This window comes from Chiloscyllium plagiosum, unplaced genomic scaffold (assembly GCF_037043375.1).
Source record: "Chiloscyllium plagiosum isolate Xiang-an unplaced genomic scaffold, Cpla_swu_hap1 HiC_scaffold_6, whole genome shotgun sequence".
Lineage (NCBI taxonomy): Eukaryota > Metazoa > Chordata > Chondrichthyes > Orectolobiformes > Hemiscylliidae > Chiloscyllium > Chiloscyllium plagiosum.
Genome location: NW_028270144.1, coordinates 116,690,462 through 116,708,554, shown reverse-complemented (window position 1 = coordinate 116,708,554; position 18,093 = coordinate 116,690,462).

Below are 18,093 nucleotides of genomic sequence, written 5' to 3'. Positions count from 1 at the left end.
TTTAAAATGGCTTTCAAATTTGCCTCATTACCATTTTTTAAGACAAATCACCACTGCTCAGCGTGTTGTGTTTCTTAATGTAGATATATCACCCATATGGTAGATTAGATTAGATTCCCTACCATTTGGGAACAGACCCTTCGGCCCAACAAGTCCACATCAATCCTCCGAAGAGACCCATTTCCCTCTAACTAATGCACCTAACATTATGGGTAATTTAACATGGCCAATTCACCTGACGAGCATGTTGTTGGACTGTGGGAGGAAACCAGAGCACCCTGCGGAAACCCACACAGACTGTCACACAAGGCTGGAATTGAACCTTGATCCCAAGTGCTGTGAGGTAGCAGTGCTAACCACTGAGCCATTGTGGTTCTCAGCCTGAGCCAACGATGATCATGAGGAGAAAGTGAGGTCTGCAGATGCTGGAGATCAGAGATGGAAATGTGTTGCTGGAAAAGCGCAGCAGGTCAGGCAGCATCTAGGGAACAGGAGAATCGAAGTTTCGGGCATTAGCCCTTCTTCAGGAAGAAGGGCTAATGCCCGAAACGTCGATTCTCCTGTTCCCTAGATGCTGCCTGACCTGCTGCGCTTTTCCAGCAACACATTTCCACCAACGATGATCATGAATGGTGGAGTGAGTGGAAAGGCCGAATGGCTTACTCCTGCTCCTATTTTCTATGTTTTAATTCTTCAACAAGCTTTTGGTTGTTGAGCTCCCATGATGGCGTTGAGCAGAGTCACCACAATTTTAAGGCAGTGGCAATATATCTACAACAGGATGGATCGCAATTTGGACGAGAACTTGATACTGATGTTGAGCCCATGACACTGCAGCTCTTATCTTTGCAGAAGCCATTGTGGGGACCAGAGCCCTGTCAAAATAACCCTGATAAGTTGTTGTAGCGTATCCTGTTGATAAAGCATTATCTAGCCACAGTAACCAGCTAATCAATCATTAGCAAAGGGGAAACATAAAAACTAACACATTGGGATTGAAATGTGCATTTCTGCTGAATCACAGGATTAGGGACAGTATGAATGTTAAATTCATCAATGAAAAAAACAATAAAAAAAATTGCATAGTTACTACCTATCACGTTCTTTGAAAACACTTTATTCAGATGTTAAAGACACTTCTTTTGGAGTATAAATGTTTGTTCTTCAGCTTCTCTCCCTTCATGATGCTCTGCAATATATTGGAGGTCAGTTCCAACTATCACACTATCCAGGATCTTGCCCAAGTGACAGTCTTTCTTGAGGTAAAAGTTAACCAGGAAAAGAAGGCAGATGAACTGCAAATCTGTAAATATCTGTTTGGTTTTGCCACCTGGGAAGAATTTCTCAACCCAGGTATTACCTTTGACGGAGGCTGTTACAGGTTAGCAAATCACAGGAGATTCAAAACCGAGCTTGATCTTATCCATTGCAAACTGCAGTGGCACCTCCTTCACATCTGAATCACAAAGTTCTGCAATCATGTTCCAACTCAGCAAATGAGCACAAAGGTTCAATGCAGCGTTGAGGGAGTGCTGCATGGTTCGAGGTGCTGACCTTTTTGACTTATGAAATATTAAATCCATTCTGCCTTGCTCAGGTGATCTAAAAGGTTGACTGGCACCGCTCTGAAGAAAGGTAGGACAGTTATCCCTTGTGATCTGGCCAATTAGCAACACCAAACCAGGTTCAAAGTTTGTGAGAAAATTTGTAGCTCGGGTGCTCGTTGTTGTGGTTCTGTTCGCCGAGCTGGGAATTTGTGATGCAGACGTTTCGTCCCCTGTTGAGGTGACATCCTCAGTACTTGGGAGCCTCCTGTGTAGCGCTTCTGTGATGTTTCCTCCAGCATTTATAGTGGTTTGTCTCTGCCACTTCCAGTTGTCAGTTCCAGCAGTCCGTTGCAGTGGTCGGTATATTGGGTCCAGGTCGATGTGCTTATTGATTGAATCTGTGGATGAGTGCCATGCCTCTAGGAATTCCCTGGCTGTTCTCTGTTTGGCTTGTCCTATAATAGTAACATAGACATAGATAACATAGAAGAATACAGCGCAGTACAGGCCCTTTGGCCCTCGAAGTTGCGCCGATCCAAGCCCACCTAACCTATACTAACCCACTATCCTCCATATACCTATCCAATGCCCGCTTAAATGCCCATAAAGAGGGAGAGTCCACCACTGCTACTGGCAGGGCATTCCATGAACTTATGACTCGCTGAGTGAAGAACCTACCCCTAACTTCAGTCCTATATCTACCCCCCCTTAATTTAAAGCTATGCCCCCTTGTAATACCCGACTCCATACGCGGGAAAAGGTTCACACTGTCAACCCTATCTAACCCCCTAATCATCTTGCAAATCTAGTGTTGTCCCAGTCGAACTCATGTTGCTTGTCATCTGCATGTGTGGCTACTAAGGATAGCTGGTCGTGTCGTTTCGTGGCGAGTTGGTGTTCATGGATGTGGATCGATAGCTGTCTTCCTGTTTGTCCTATGTAGTGATTTGTGCAGTCCTTGCATGGGACTTTGTACACTACATTGGTTTTGCTGGGTATCGAGTCCTTCGTTCTGGTGAGTTGTTGTCTGAAAGTGGCTCTTGGTTTGTGTGCTGTTATGAGTCCTAGGGGTCGCAGTAGTCTGGCTGTCAGTTCGGAAATGCTCTTGATGTATGGTAGTGTGGCTAGTCCTTTGGGTTGTGGCATGTCCTTGTTCCGTTGTCTTTCTCTTAGGCATCTGTTGATGAAATTGCGGGGTATCCAGTTTTTGGGTATACATTGTATAGGTGTTCTTCTTCCTCTTTTTGCAGTTCTGGTGTACTGCAGTGTGTTGTGGCCCTTTTGAACAGTGTCTTGGTGCAACATCTTTTGTGTGTATTGGGGTGGTTGCTTTCGTAGTTCAGGACTTGGTCTGTGTGTGTGGCTTTCCTGTATACCTTTGTGGTGAATTCTCTATTCGGTGTTCTCTGTACCATCACGTCTAGGAATGGGAGTTGATTGTCCTTTTCTTTCTCTCTAGTGAATCGGATACCTGTGAGTGTGGCATTGATGATCCGGTGTGTGTTCTCTATTTCTGTGTTTTTAATGATTACAAAGGTGTCATCCACATATCTGACCCAGAGTTTGGGGTTGAATTTGCGGTAAGACTGTTTGTTCTAATCTTTGTATTACCGCTTCTGCTATGAGTCCAGAGATGGGTGAGCCCATGGGTGTGCCATTGATTTGTTCATATATTTGGTTGTTAAATGTGAAGTGTGTTGTGAGGCACAGGTCCAGTAGTTTGAGTATGCCATCTTTGTTCATAGGTTCACCTTCCTGTTGTCTGTTCTGTATGTCCAGCAGGTTGGCTATGGTTTCTCTGGCTAGGGTTTTGTCGATAGAGGTGAACAGTGCCGTCACGTCGAATGAGACCATAGTTTCTTCCTTGTCTATGTGTATATTTCTGATGATGGCCAAGAATTCCTGTGTGGACTGTATAGAGTGTCTGGATCCGCTGATCAGGTGTTTCAGTTTCTGCTGTAGTTCTTTCGCCAGTTTGTGTGATGATGTCCCTGGTAGTGATACTATGGGTCTGAGTGGGATGTCTGGTTTGTGCACTTTAGGTAGTCCATAGAATCTGGGGGTGTTGTTGCTTTCAGGTTTCATTCTCTATAGGTCAGACCTGGTTATCTGTCCGTTTTTTTGTAGGTTCCTCAGTGTGTTGTTTATCCTATTGGTGAGCTGTGGGGTGGGGTCAAACTCCCTCTTTTGGTAGGTGTTGGTATCTGCAAGTAGTTGTTGCACTTTTTGGATGTACTCTGCTTTGTCTCAGGTGACCGTCATTCTGCCTTTGTCTGCTGGTAGTATGATTATGTTCTTATCGTTTCTTAGTGCTTTTAGTGCTTCCCTCTCCTTGGTGTTGAGGTTAATGTGTTTGTCTTTTCCTTGTTATCAGAGGTACAATACTTTGTCTCACTGTTTGTTGTGTCTCTTCTGTCAGTCCATTGTTCCTGAGTGTGCATTCTAGTGCTGCTAGGAAGTCTGCTGTCTTGGCGTCCCTGTGGTTGTAGTTGAGTCCCTTGGCCAGTATTGTTCTTTCCGTGTCTGTGAGCTGTATGTGGGAGAGGTTTCTAACCCAGGTGTGTGTTGTGATGTCCTCTCTGTTGTGTGTTAGTTTGGCCATTTTTTCTTTTAGTGCTGTTTTTTGCGGTGTGTGGTCCTGTTCTGTACAATGGTGACGGCCTGTTCTATGGTCCGGGTCCATTCCTGATTGGTGGTTTTTGAATTTAACGATTTTTGGCGCGCAATTTCTTGTCTGTATTTATGGACTCTGTTGTGAGTGTCTGTAATCATTACCTGGATCATCCTGAATCCATTCTGTCTGGCTGTGTCCCTGGCTTGTGGGTTGTTGACTGGTAGTCTGTATCTGACACATGGTGGAAGGATTCGATTCTTTCGGCATTCGTGCAGGAACTGGAGTTGTTCGTATGTGGCGCTTAGGCGGTTGGCACAGGATTCCCATTTCCTGGCTTGTCTTAGCATCTCTCGCCCGTAGGTGTTCAAAGTTTGTGAGAAGATTTGTAGCTCCAGTGCTCGTTGTTGTGGTTCTGTTCACCGAGCTGGGAATTTGTGATGCAGACGTTTCGTCCCCTGTCTAGGTGACATCCTCAGTGCTTGGGAGCCTCCTGTGAAGCACTTCTGTGAGGTCTCCTCCGGCATTAGGAGTGATTTGTCTCTGCCGCTTCCGGTTGTCAATTCCAGCAGTCCGTTGCAGTGGTCAGTATATTGGGTCCAGGTCGATGTGCTTATTGATTGAATCTGTGGATGAGTGCCATGCCTCTAGGAATTCCCTGGCTGTTCTCTGTTTGGCTTGTCCTATAATAGTAGTGTTGTCCCAGTCGAACCCATGTTGCTTGTCATCTGCGTGTGTGGCTACAAAGGAGAGTTGGTCGTGTTGTTTCGTGGCTAGTTGGTGTTCATGGATATGGATCGATAGCTGTCTTCCTGCTTGTCCTATGTAGTGTTTTGTGCAGTCCTTGCATGGGATTTTGTACACTACATTGGTTTTGCTCATGCTGGGTATCGGGTCCTTCGTCCTGGTGAGTTGTTGTCTGAAAGTGGCTGTTGGTTTGTGTGCTGTTATGAGTCCTAGTGGTCGCAGTAGTCTGGCTGTCAGTTCGGAAATGCTCTTGATGTATGGTAGTGTGGCTAGTCCTTTGGGTTGCAGCATGTCCTCATTCCGTTGTCTTTCTCTTAGGCATCTGTTGATGAAATTGCGGGGTATCCGTTTTTGGGGATACATTGTATAGGTGTTCTTCTTCCTCTTTTTGCAGTTCTGGTGTACTGCAGTGTGTTGTGGCCCTTTTGAACAGTGTCTTGGTGCAACTTCTTTTATGTGTATTGGAGTGGTTGCTTTCGTAGTTCAGGACTTGGTCTGTGTGTGTGGCTTTCCTGTATACCTTTGTGGTGAATTCTCCATTAGGTGTTCTCTGTACCATCACGTCTAGGAATGGGAGTTGGTTGTCCTTTTCTTCCTCTCTGGTGAATCGGATACCTGTGAGTGTGGCATTGATGATCCGGTGTGTGTTCTCTATTTCTGTGTTTTTAATGATTACAAAGGTGTCATCCACATATCTGACCCAGAGTTTGGGGTTGAATTTGCGGTAAGACTGTTTGTTCTAATCTTTGTATTACCGCTTCTGCTATGAGTCCAGAGATGGGTGAGCCCATGGGTGTGCCATTGATTTGTTCATATATTTGGTTGTTAAATGTGAAGTGTGTTGTGAGGCACAGGTCCAGTAGTTTGATTTTATGCCGTCTTTGTTCATAGGTTCACCTTCCTGTTGTCTGTTCTGTATGTCCAGCAGGTTGGCTATGGTTTCTCTGGCTAGGGTTTTGTCGATAGAGGTGAACAGTGCCGTTACATCGAATGAGACCATAGTTTCTTCCTTGTCTATGTGTATATTTCTGATGATGTCCAAGAATTCCTGTGTGGACTGTATAGAGTGTCTGGATCCGCTGATCAGGTGTTTCAGTTTCTGCTGTAGTTCTTTAGCCAGTTTGTGTGATGATGTCCCTGGTAGTGATACTATAGGTCTGAGTGGGATGTCTGGTTTGTGCACTTTAGGTAGTCCATAGAATCTGGGGGTGTTGTTGCTTTCAGGTTTCATTCACTGTAGGTCAGACCTGGTTATCTGTCCGTTTTTTTGTAGGTTCCTCAGTGTGTTGTTTATCCTATTGGTGAGCTGTGGGGTGGGGTCAAACTCCCTCTTTTGGTAGGTGTTGGTATCTGCAAGTAGTTGTTGCACTTTCTGGATGTACTCTGCTTTGTCTCGGGTGACCGTCATTCTGCCTTTGTCTGCTGGTAGTATGATTATGTTCTTATCGTTTCTTAGTGCTTTTAGTGCTTCGCTCTCCTTGGTGTTGAGGTTAATGTGTTTGTCTTTTCCTTGTTATCAGATGTACGATACTTTGTCTCACTGTTTGTTGTGTCTCTTCTGTCAGTCCATTGTTCCTGAGTGTGCATTCTAGTGCTGCTAGGAAGTCTGCTGTCTTTGCGTCCCTGTGGTTGTAGTTGAGTCCCTTGGCCAGTATTGTTCTTTCCGTGTCTGTGAGCTGTCTGTGGGAGAGGTTTCTAACCCAGGTGTATGTTGTGATGTCCTCTCTGTTGTGTGTTAGTTTGGCCATTTTTTCTTTTAGTGCTGTTTTTTGCGGTGTGTGGTCCTGTTCTGTACAATGGTGACGGCCTGTTCTATGGTCCGGGTCCATTCCTGATTGGTGGTTTTCGAATTTAACGATTTTTGGCGCACAATTTCTTGTCTGTATTTGTGGACTCTGTTGTGAGTGTCTGTAATCATTACCTGGATCATCCTGAATCCATTCTGTCTGGCTGTGTCCCTGGCTTGTGGGTTGTTGACTGGTGGTCTGTATCTGACACATGGTGGAAAGATTCGATTCTTTCGGCATTCGTGCAGGAACCGGAATTGTTCGTATGTGGCGCTTAAGCGGTTGGCACAGGATTCCCATTTCCTGGCTTGTCTTAGCATCTCTCGCCCATAGGTGTTCAAAGTTTGTGAGAAGATTTGTAGCTCGGGTGCTCGTTGTTGTGGTTCTGTTCACCGAGCTGGGAATTTGTGATGCAGACGTTTCGTCCCCTGTCTAGGTGACATCCTCAGTGCTTGGGAGCCTCCTGTGAAGCGCTTCTGTGATGTCTCCTCCGGCATTAGGAGTGGTTTGTCTCTGCCGCTTCCAGTTGTCAGTTCCAGCTGTCCGTTGCAGTGGTCGGTATATCGGGTCCAGGTCGATGTGCTTATTGATTGAATCTGTGGATGAGTGCCATGCCTCTAGGAATTCCCTGGCTGTTCTCTGTTTGGCTTGTCCTATAATAGTAGTGTTGTCCCAGTCGAACTCATGTTGCTTGTCATCTGCGTGTGTGGCCACAAAGGAGAGTTGGTCGTGTCGTTTCGTGGCTAGTTGGTGTTCATGGATGTGGATCGATAGCTGTCTTCCTGTTTGTCCTATGTAGTGTTTTGTGCAGTCCTTGCATGGGACTTTGTACACTACATTGGTTTTGCTCATGCTGGGTATCGGGTCCTTCGTCCTGGTGAGTTGTTGTCTGAAAGTGGCTGTTGGTTTGTGTGCTGTTATGAGTCCTAGTGGTCGCAGTAGTCTGGCTGTCAGTTCGGAAATGCTCTTGATGTATGGTAGTGTGGCTAGTCCTTTGGGTTGCAGCATGTCCTCATTCCGTTGTCTTTCCCTTAGGCATCTGTTGATGAAATTGCGGGGGTATCCGTTTTTGGGGATACACTGTATAGGTGTTCTTCTTCCTCTTTTTGCAGTTCTGGTGTACTGCAGTGTGTTGTGGCCCTTTTGAACAGTGTCTTGGTGCAACTTCTTTTGTGTGTATTGGTGTGGTTGCTTTCGTAGTTCAGGACTTGGTCTGTGTGTGTGGCTTTCCTGTATACCTTTGTGGTGAATTCTCCATTAGGTGTTCTCTGTACCATCACGTCTAGGAATGGGAGTTGGTTGTCCTTTTCTTCCTCTCTGGTGAATCGGATTCCTGTGAATGTGGCGTTGATGATCTGGTGTGTGTTCTCTTTTTCTGTGTTTTTAATGATTACAAAGGACAAAGTGCCTGATTGTCAAGTTAATTCAGGTTAAGGACATGGCGTTGAATGGGTGGTTACTTAAGCACAAGTTAAGAGACACTAATATTATATTTCCTTTGAACAATTGAATTTTGTTACAGTGCCCATGAAGAGGATGGTATTTTTAAATTTAGCTTCACAAAGTTTAATTTGGCTTACTTTAAAGAAACACCAACCCAGGTAGAAGATATATACCCGTTATCTGTGAATAAATCTCCTGTCTTTCTTCACCAGCTGGCTATCAAATGTTCCACAGTTCATAGAACATGTATTTATTTTGCAAGGATAATGAAGTACTGAAAGATGAGAACCATTGTTGATTTATATGTGCTTAACACAGTCACTCCATGCAATAAGTAACATTCTATTGCCAAAGTTAACAAAATTAACTAAAAAGAGTAAAATAAGGGAGTTAGCTGTAATGATGATGGATAATCCAAAATTTTTCATAGATAATGTTACTTTCTGTGCTTTAAACACGTTGTTTTCCAAAGGATGACTGTTGCAGAAAATTCAGCAACTGTCTGGCAAAGTCCTGTCTGCTTGCTCGAAACCAATGGAATAACACTGGTGTAAAGTGCCAGGGAAATTTCAAACAGACAGACATTGAACAAAAAAAATGACAACAGGAGAACTGACTATCCTTTGCCACTCAGCAAAAAGCCACCTCTTGCAGACATGTGTCTTTCAACCTCCATGAAAACACGTGGACAGGGAATCAAAGCTAATTTCAATCTACTGGAGTGCACTAGTGGGACCAAACACTTTTATGCATCCCATCGTGGGTTAACGTCATTGTGAAGGTTGTTGAAGAACCATAACCTAGTTACCCTTGTGTTGCAGGTAAAGACAAAATCTTTCAAAATCAAGCATCTCAAGAAACAACTGCTCAACCGATGTCAACCAATGATAACCTGCATTACAACAGCCGCAGTTTTCAAATATCAGCTCTTTGTAAACATTTCATACTAAGTACATCTTTGTTACCTTTAATATTTTTGGAAATACCTTGTACATCTCATATGATTACAGGTGTTTTGTTACTATTCCTTCATGTGTTTACTTAACTATTAAACTCACCCTTTTTGTTAATTCAAGCGAGCCTGGTAAAATTGCCTCCTTTTAGATTAGATTACTTACAGTGTGGAAACAGGCCCTTCGGCCCAACAAGTCCACACCGACCCGCCAAAGCACGACCCACCCAAGACCCATTCCCCTACATTTACCTCTTTGCCTAACACCACGGACAATTTAGCATGGCCAATTCACCTAAGCTGCACATTTTTTTTTGGACTATAGGAGGAAACCAGAGCACCTGGAGGAAACCCACGCAGACACGGGGAGAATGTGCAAACTCCACACAGTCAGTCGTCTGAGGCGGGAATTGAACCCCGGTCTCTGGCGCTGTGAGGCAGCAGTGCTAACCACTGTGCCACTGTACCGCCCTTTTGAAACGCAAGTCCATTTGGATTTGGGAGAAAGGGATCCTTTTCAAATTAAAAATATTACAAACAACTCAGTGGGTGGATGAATAAGCAAGAGGAGCCAGTTCAGCCCTCAGCAGCTTTACAGTGTGAGGTATCTTATATCTAGGGGACTGGAGTTCAAGGATGCAGCAGTTATGTTGCAGTTGTATAAAACCCTGGTTAGATCACACTTGGAGTACTGTGAGCAGATCTGGGCACAACAACCTAAGAAGGATACATTGGCCTTAGAGGGAGTACAACTACCTGATGAAGGAGCGGTGCTCTGAAAGCTAGTATGCTTCCAATTAAACCTGTTTGGACTATAACCTGGTGTTGTGTGATTTTTAACTTTGTACACCCCAGTCCAACATCGGCAACTCCAAATCATTACAACAATTATATTGGACTTCAGGGGTTATGAGGAGAGATTATACAAATTAGGCCTTTTTTCTCTAGGTTTAGAAGATTAAGGAATGATCTGATCAATGTCTTCAAGATATGAACATAAAAATACAGGGTAGACAAAGATAATCAGTTTCCACTAGTTAGGCATTCTAGAACCAGGGGGCATAGTCTGAGAATTAGGGCCAACCTATTCAAGAAAGTTGATTGGATGCACCTCTACACATAGAGGGTGGTAGAGACTTGGATTCAGCTTCCACAAAATGATAACAGATGCGGGATCAATTGTTAATTTTAAATCTGAGCGATTTTCTTTAAGTGAAGATGTTAAATGATATAGGCTACTTAATGGAAGTACTAAATGTATTTAATAGAAATGAACCTTCCAGCTCAGCGAGCAAACCTACATCCAGAACCTCAACCTGAACTCCAAATCTTGTCAAAACTCACAAGTATTTAAATTAGGTCATAGATCAACCATGAGCTCATTGACTGGAGGAACAAGTTTGAGGGGCTGAATGGTCTGCTTCTGTTCCAATGTATCATGCCTGGAACCACAACAAATTAAAGAACATTACCCATGATCTGGTCATGATAATATCTACTAGGCGGAAGTGGGTATTGCAGATGCTGGAGATTAGAGTCAAGATTAGAGTGGTGCTGGAAAAGCACAGCAGGTCAGGCAGCATCCGAGGAGCAGGAGAATCAATGTTTCGGGCAATTCCTGACGAAGGGCTTTTGCCCGAAATATCGACTTTCCTGCTCCTCAGATACTGCCTGACCTGCTGTGCTTTTCCAGCACCACTCTAATCTTGACATGATAATATCTATTTGTAATGCTCAACTATTCTGTGGAGAAATGTGTTGAACCATAAGGAGAGTAATTTATTCTTTGAACAAACTGTTTTCTCCTGTCGAGAAAGTTAGGGTGTGGAAAACCTTTCCATTTTGCATTTCCAATATAACTATCAGAAAATCAGACTATCAGAATTTGCCACAACAATCACAGTTAGAGCTCAATAGAGTTCTTTCTCTTTTTCCCCAAATAATTTACCTTCATCCTAATTTATGTGAATGGCATCCTAATTGATTTCTACAAAAGCCTTGACTTTTGAGTGTGAAGTTGAAATAACTTCACAGTGCCTGGTATTCCGTCACTAAGTCACCTTTTATTTACACGAGACAGTGCGTGGACTCTGACCACCTAGCTTGAGATCCAGTCCTCAGAGTGAGGAGACTCTCTGAGACTCCTGTTTATATCTGTCAGCCAGGATTCCATGCTTAGCCCAGTTTTGCAGCCCAATCAAGGACCTCATATTCAATGGATCCAGCTGGCCAAATTCATTCCAATCACAACAGAGGTACAATGTCTTGCTAATGGAGTGTCATTTGTTATATTCCACTAACTTCATACCCAACGATCATAACATTATTTGATCCAACATGACAGTCAATCAACTGGTGTCAAAGACAGAGAAATTCTACATTCTTGCATCTTTCTCATGGATGAATGGTCAATGGAAGGATAAATTTGAGGACACAGTGCCTGACATTTCATGTTAATCTGGCAGCTACCACACACACACACATACACACAAACAATTGCCCAATTGTTCTGGAATTTTAATTGCTTAGTCCACAGTTGTTAAAGGTATTACAAGTGGGTGTCCACAACAAACTAGGAAAATATTTATTGCATTTCATTTATGTAGAACCAGAAGTAGCAAAAAAGCTCCTCTTTTGGCTCCATACAAATGCAGCAGGATGTTGCTATGACAAGGTTTGCCTCTTCCTTCTGGTGTTGCAGCCCATGCAGGACCTACTGCCCAGCTTGCTGTATGTCTGACATCCTGTCAGTAACATGTATGCTAGTCATTGCAGCTCAGTTAGTGCACTTTCATCATAGTCCTCCTCCCTCCTACAACTTCATTGGATTCAATGCTTTTATTATATTCATTCTGTGGTATTCTTCACTTCCCTCTGCCTTCTCCTTCAACAATATTAATTGGTATTTCAGGTAGTACAGTTCATGCAGGAATTATCAAGCAGCATTTGACACTGAGTCACATAAGGGCATATTATTGCTAAGTGACCCAAAGCTTGTCAAACAGATTTGTTTCATAGAGCATCTAAATGGAGGGAAAAGAGGCAGAGAGGTTTAAGGATAAGTCAGCCAGAGTGTGAGATCGGCAAAGTTTGAAACCTTAGCTCTGTATGCTGGGTGCAGCATCATTCCCAGGATGACTGGACATTTTGTGGTAACATGGTGTTTAACATATTTCATGACATTATCACTGATGCTGGCATTGACACTAATGCGCACACATAGAAAATGAAACAGACACTAGCACACACACACACACACACACACACACACACACACACGTTGACCCAGTCACTGAAACATACACATAAAGGCAAAAACTAGGGCATATCATACTGCAAAGGTTAGTGACACTCTGGAGCACTGTGAGAACTTTAAACATCAACAAAACATTGCGAGAAATATAATCAAAAGAGCTAAGATGAACTATGGAAAGAAACTATCAGCAAACATAAGCACAGATACCAAAAGCTTCTATAAGTATATTAAAAAAGTTGAGAATGGTGAAAGTAAATGTCAGCCCTTTAGATGACAAAAGCAGCGAGATAATAGTGGGAAACTCAAATGGCAGAGGCACTAAAACAATAGTTTGTCTTTGTCTTTGTTTTACATTGGAAGATGATTTATTTTTCTCAAAAAAATTGCAGTTGCTACAGAGGAACTTGGTGAAATTACTATGTCTGGGGAGAAGGCATTAAGTAAACTGATGAGATTAAAGACATGATGTGGAGCTGTTAGTGTTGGACAGGGGTGGACAAAATAAAAAATTAGACAACACTAGATTATAGACTAGTTTTATTTGAAATTATAAACTTTTGGAGCACTGCCCCTTGGTCAGGTGAAGTGCAGGGAGGCAAATCTACGCAGAATTTATAGCAGAGAGATCAAAAGTTCATACAAGTAGTGTGAATCATAAGACAGATAAGTCCCCAGTGCCTGATGGCTTGCAGATGAAGAGGAGGCAGCAGAAATAGTGGATACATTAGTCAAGAAAACACAACTAGGTCTCTACTTCCTCAGGAGGCTAATGAATTTTGGCATGTCTGCAAGGACTCTTACCAATTTTTATAGATGTACCACAGAAAGCATTCTATCTGGATGCATCACAGTGTGGTATGGTAACTGCTATGCCACAAGAAACTACAAAAAGTTGCGTACACAGCCCAGTCCATTACAAAAACCAAGCTTCATTGACATCATCTATACTTCCTGCTGCTTCGACAAAGCAACCAACATAATCAAAGACCCCCTCCTCCCCCAGTTATACTCTTTTCCATCCTCTTCTGTCAGACAGAAGATATTGAAGTTTGTATACACACATGAACAGATTCAAGAATGGCTTCTTCCCTGCTATTATTGGACTTCTGAATGCACGTTCTCAAATTTCAAATTTAATGTTGATCTCGGTCTTTTCGAACCTTCTCTGCAGCCGTAATATTGTATTCTTTGCAGTGATCTATTGTCCTTATGCACTTTGTATGGTATGATCTGCCTGTACTACATGCAAAACAAAACTTGTCACTGTACCTAGGTACAGATGATGATGATAAATCAACTCAAATTAAATTAAATCATATATTTCAAAATTCCCTGGATTCTAGAAAGGTTCCAGTGGATTGGAAATGGGCTAAATCCTAAATCAAAATGGAGTTAGGCTAAAAACAAGGAATTATAGACCAGCTAGTTTGATCTCTGTAGTGGGAAGTTGCTGGAGTCAAAATTAAATGAGGAGATAACTGAACACTTAGAAAAACAAAGCTCAACTCAGCAGTGTCAGCACAGTTTCATGAAGGGCAAGTCATGCTTGTCAAGCTTCCTGGGGTTCTTTGAGGATGTAACCAGCATGGTGGATAATGAGGATCTAGTGGATGTTGTATATCTTGACTTCCAGAAGGCATTGACAAGGTGTTGCATAAAAAATGGATCCAGAAGGTTAAATGCTGGGGGTTAGGGGTAGAGTACTGTCTTGGATAGAGGATTAGCTGAATGACAGAAAACAGTGGGTCAAGGTAAGGGTATCCTTCTCTGGACGGTGAACCGTAAAAAGTGGGTTGCTGCAGGTTTCAGTCTCGGCTCAACCATTTACAACCTATATAAATGATCTGCAAACAAAGACTGTTCACACATGATGTAGAAATAGATGGGAAAACAGGCTGTGATGCGTGGTGTGAAGCTGGGCAGGATGCTCTTCAGAGGCTCAGTGTGGACTCGATGGGTTGAATGGCCTGCTTCTGCACTGAAGGGATTCTATGATGAAGCGTTTACAGTGGATATTTTAAGGTCAGGAGAATGGGGCAGGATCTAGCAGATGGTGTTTAATATAGATAAGAGCAGGGTTATCTATTTTGACTACAAAAATAAAAAGGCAAGTTATTATCTCAATGGGAAGCAAATTCAAAGAGCATTGGTACAGAGGGATCTGGGTGCCTTTGTGTGTGAATTGCAAAAAGTGGGTGTACAGGTGAGCAAATAACAAGAAGGCAAATGAAATCCTGGCATTTATTGTAAAAGGAGGAGAAAGTGAGGACTGCAGATGCTGGAGATCAGAGCTGAAAATGTGTTGCTGGAAAAGCGCAGCAGGTCAGGCAGCATCCAAGGAGCAGGAGAATCGACATTTCGGGCATGAGCCCTTCTTCAGCTTTCCTGAAGAAGGGCTCATGCCTGAAACGTCGATTCTCCTGCTCCTTGGATGCTGCCTGACCTGCTGCGCTTTTCCAGCAACACATTTTCAGCATTTATTGTAAAAGGACGGATTATAAAAGAAATTTTGTGATCATTATATAAGGTAAGATCACAAGGTACCGATGCTCAGCTAAACCATGTTATCCGGCATTCAATTAACTAGAATTTGATTAACCGAACGAAATACTGCCTGCGTCCTTCAGATAATCGAGGCTCCTCTGTAAAATACTAAAGGGGATCTTTAGTAAACTGGATGTTGCACAGATGCTCCCCCTTGTGGAATAGTCTCGAACAAAAGGTCAGCGATTTAGAGGGAAGGGAAGTTCAAAATTGAGATGAGGAGAAACTACTTCTCTCAGAGGGATGTGAATCTGTGGAACTCACTGCCCCAGAGCGCAGTAGAGGCAGAATTAATCAACATGTTCAGAAAAAAATAGTTATGTTTCTGACGAAAAGTGGGATAAAGAGTTATGGGGAGCAGGCTAGAAAGTGGAGTTGAGAACCAAAGATCGATTTGGAGATGCCAGTGGTGGTCTGTGGTGTACAAAGTTAAAAATCGCACAACACCAGGTTATAGTCCAACAGGTTTATTTGGAAGCACGAGCCTTTCGGAGCGTTGCTCCTTCATCAGGTGGTTCAGACCAGCCATGATTATGTTAAATGGGCTCAAAGGGCTGAATTGCCTACTCCCACTCCTAACTCCTATGTTCTACACGCACTTGCTGATAACACAGTCACTGTCAACTCTATAGATTGTAGGGTACTCAACTTTGACATTATTGTCTCCTGACAGAAGAGAACTGCATGCATAAGTTACAAAATAAGAATTTTAGCAGAAGCTACTACAATTCGAATTGAATTAAAATTATAATTAGAATTGAAAAATTCCTGCAAAGCAGTACACCAATTTAGCTTTCACATTTCATCAATATTTGTTTTGAAAGTTTGGCATCGAGACTAGAACATCTGTGGCACACAAAGTTTGCTGTGACATCCTTCAGTAAACTCCTAAACCTGCATGAAAGAACATTGAAATGATTCTGCCAATTTGCTAATCAATATCACGATGACAACATGGCTCAGAAGTGGTCAATGCACAAATTGACTGCACAATCCTGCATTTTTCATGTTGGTGTCTTTAAGTTTTGATAAAGACAAACAAGATCTAAGTTTGGATTTCCTAACACTATGGAGTTGCTAAAACACAATCATCAAATCATTGAACTCTAGGACGTAGCATTAGGCCGAACTAACTCAGTCAGTTAATTCTAACTTCTGTTTGCTCCTTGTCAATATATGATAGTGCAAAGTACATGACACTGTAAGAATCCAGTAACTGTCTTTGCACAAAATGTCGGACAAATCCCCAGAACTGCAGGGAAGGTTTAATCACAATAATCTCAGCTATCTGCTGCTGAAACAGTGCAGCAAATTTTCCTCCTGACTATTCCCAACATTACTTGCATATTGTTTGCAATTCAAAGAAATATTATCAGACAAAAATTGGCATAAGCAAGTGTAAGAGCAAACGCTTGGTCATTAAGGCAGGGTAGAAGTATCATCGTAAAGGGAGAAAGATGGTGATATGTCAAAGCCTTCCTCCTCTTCTAAAGGTACTGATTTCCTCATGTCAGTTTCACAGGTACTAGGATTTCTTAGATAATTCACAAAAGTGGTGGCTAATGTGTAAGCCTATTTGTGATTGCCAATAAACCCCACCTGATCTTGTATCCCAGCTGTCCTCTGATCAGAGACATTTTCCGTGGAGATCAATGTGGGATTTCTGAGGTATTAGGCAGAATCCTTTTGATTTAGCACCAATCCTCATTTGCAGAAGTAAGTTCCTATATTTTTTCTGTAAACTCAAGATGGCACCTGAATGACATAACCTATACTTGACCAACATTATTCCTTATTTGCTTCTGACATATAATTGCAGATGTGTGAATATTTTATTTATTCATTCATTGGATGTGATGGGTTATTTGTTGAGGCACCATTTATTTCCAGTAATTATGGGAGAGAAGATTAGCCAGTCTTCCATATCCAACATTTCTAACATACCATTCTAACTGTCCTTTTTTAGATTAGATTAGATTACTTACAGTGTGGAAACAGGCCCTTCGGCCCAACAAGTCCACACCGACCCGCCGAAGCGTAACCCACCCATTCCCGTACATTTACCCCTTTACCTAACACTGCAGGCAATTTAGTATGGCCAATTCACCTGAACTGCACATCTTTGGTCTGTGGGAGGAAACCGGAGCACCCGGAGGAAACCCACGCGACACGGGGAGAATGTGCAAACTCCACACAGTCAGTCGCCTGAGTCGGGAATTGAACCCGGGTCTCTGGCGCTGTGAGGCAGCAGTGCTAACCACTGTGCCACCATGCCGCCCACCATTCTAACTGTCCTTGAGTCCCCAAGCCTGTTCCACCTTTTAATGTGATCACAGTTGATCTGTGAACTTTCTCCACTTAGCCACCTTCATTCATTTATTACAAAAAAGTTTGATTGATAAAAATCTCACTACACAATCTCAGTTTAACATTAACACTTAGAATCATAAAGATGTACAGCATGGAAACAGACCTTTCTGGATTAATGGTGCTGGAAGAGCACAGCAGTTCAGGCAGCATCCAAGGAGCTTTGAAATCGACGTTTCGGGCAAAAGCCCTTCATCAGGAATAAAGGCAGTGAGCCTGAAGCGTGAAGAGATAAGCTAGGGGAGGGTGGGGGTGGGGAGAGAGCAGCATAGAGTACAATGGGTGAGTGGGTGAGGAGATGAAGGTGATAGGTCAGGGAGGAGAGGGTGGAGTGGATAGTGGAAAAGGAGCTAGGCAGGTCGGAGAAGTCCGGATAAGTCATGGGGACAGTGCGGAGCTAGAAGTTTTAAACTAGGATGAGGTGGGGGAAGGGGAAATGAGGAAGCTGTTGAAGTCCACATTGATGCCCTGGGGTTGAAGTGTTTCAAGGCAGAAGATGAGGCGTTCTTCCTCCAGGCGTCTGGTGGTGAGGGAGCGGCGGTGAAGGAGGCCCAGGACCTCCATGTCCTCGGCAGAGTGGGAGGGGGAGTTGAAATGTTGGGCCACGGGGCGGTTTGGTTGATTGGTGCGGGTGTCTCGGAGATGTTCCCTAAAGCGCTCTGCTAGGAGGCGCCCAGTTTCCCCAATGTAGAGGAGACCACATCGGGAGCAACGGATACAATAAATGATATTAGTGAATGTGCAAGTAAAACTTTGATGAATGTGGAAGGCTCCTTTAGGGCCTTGGATAGAGGTGAGGGAGGAGGTGTGGGCGCAGGTTTTACAGTTCCTGCGGTGGC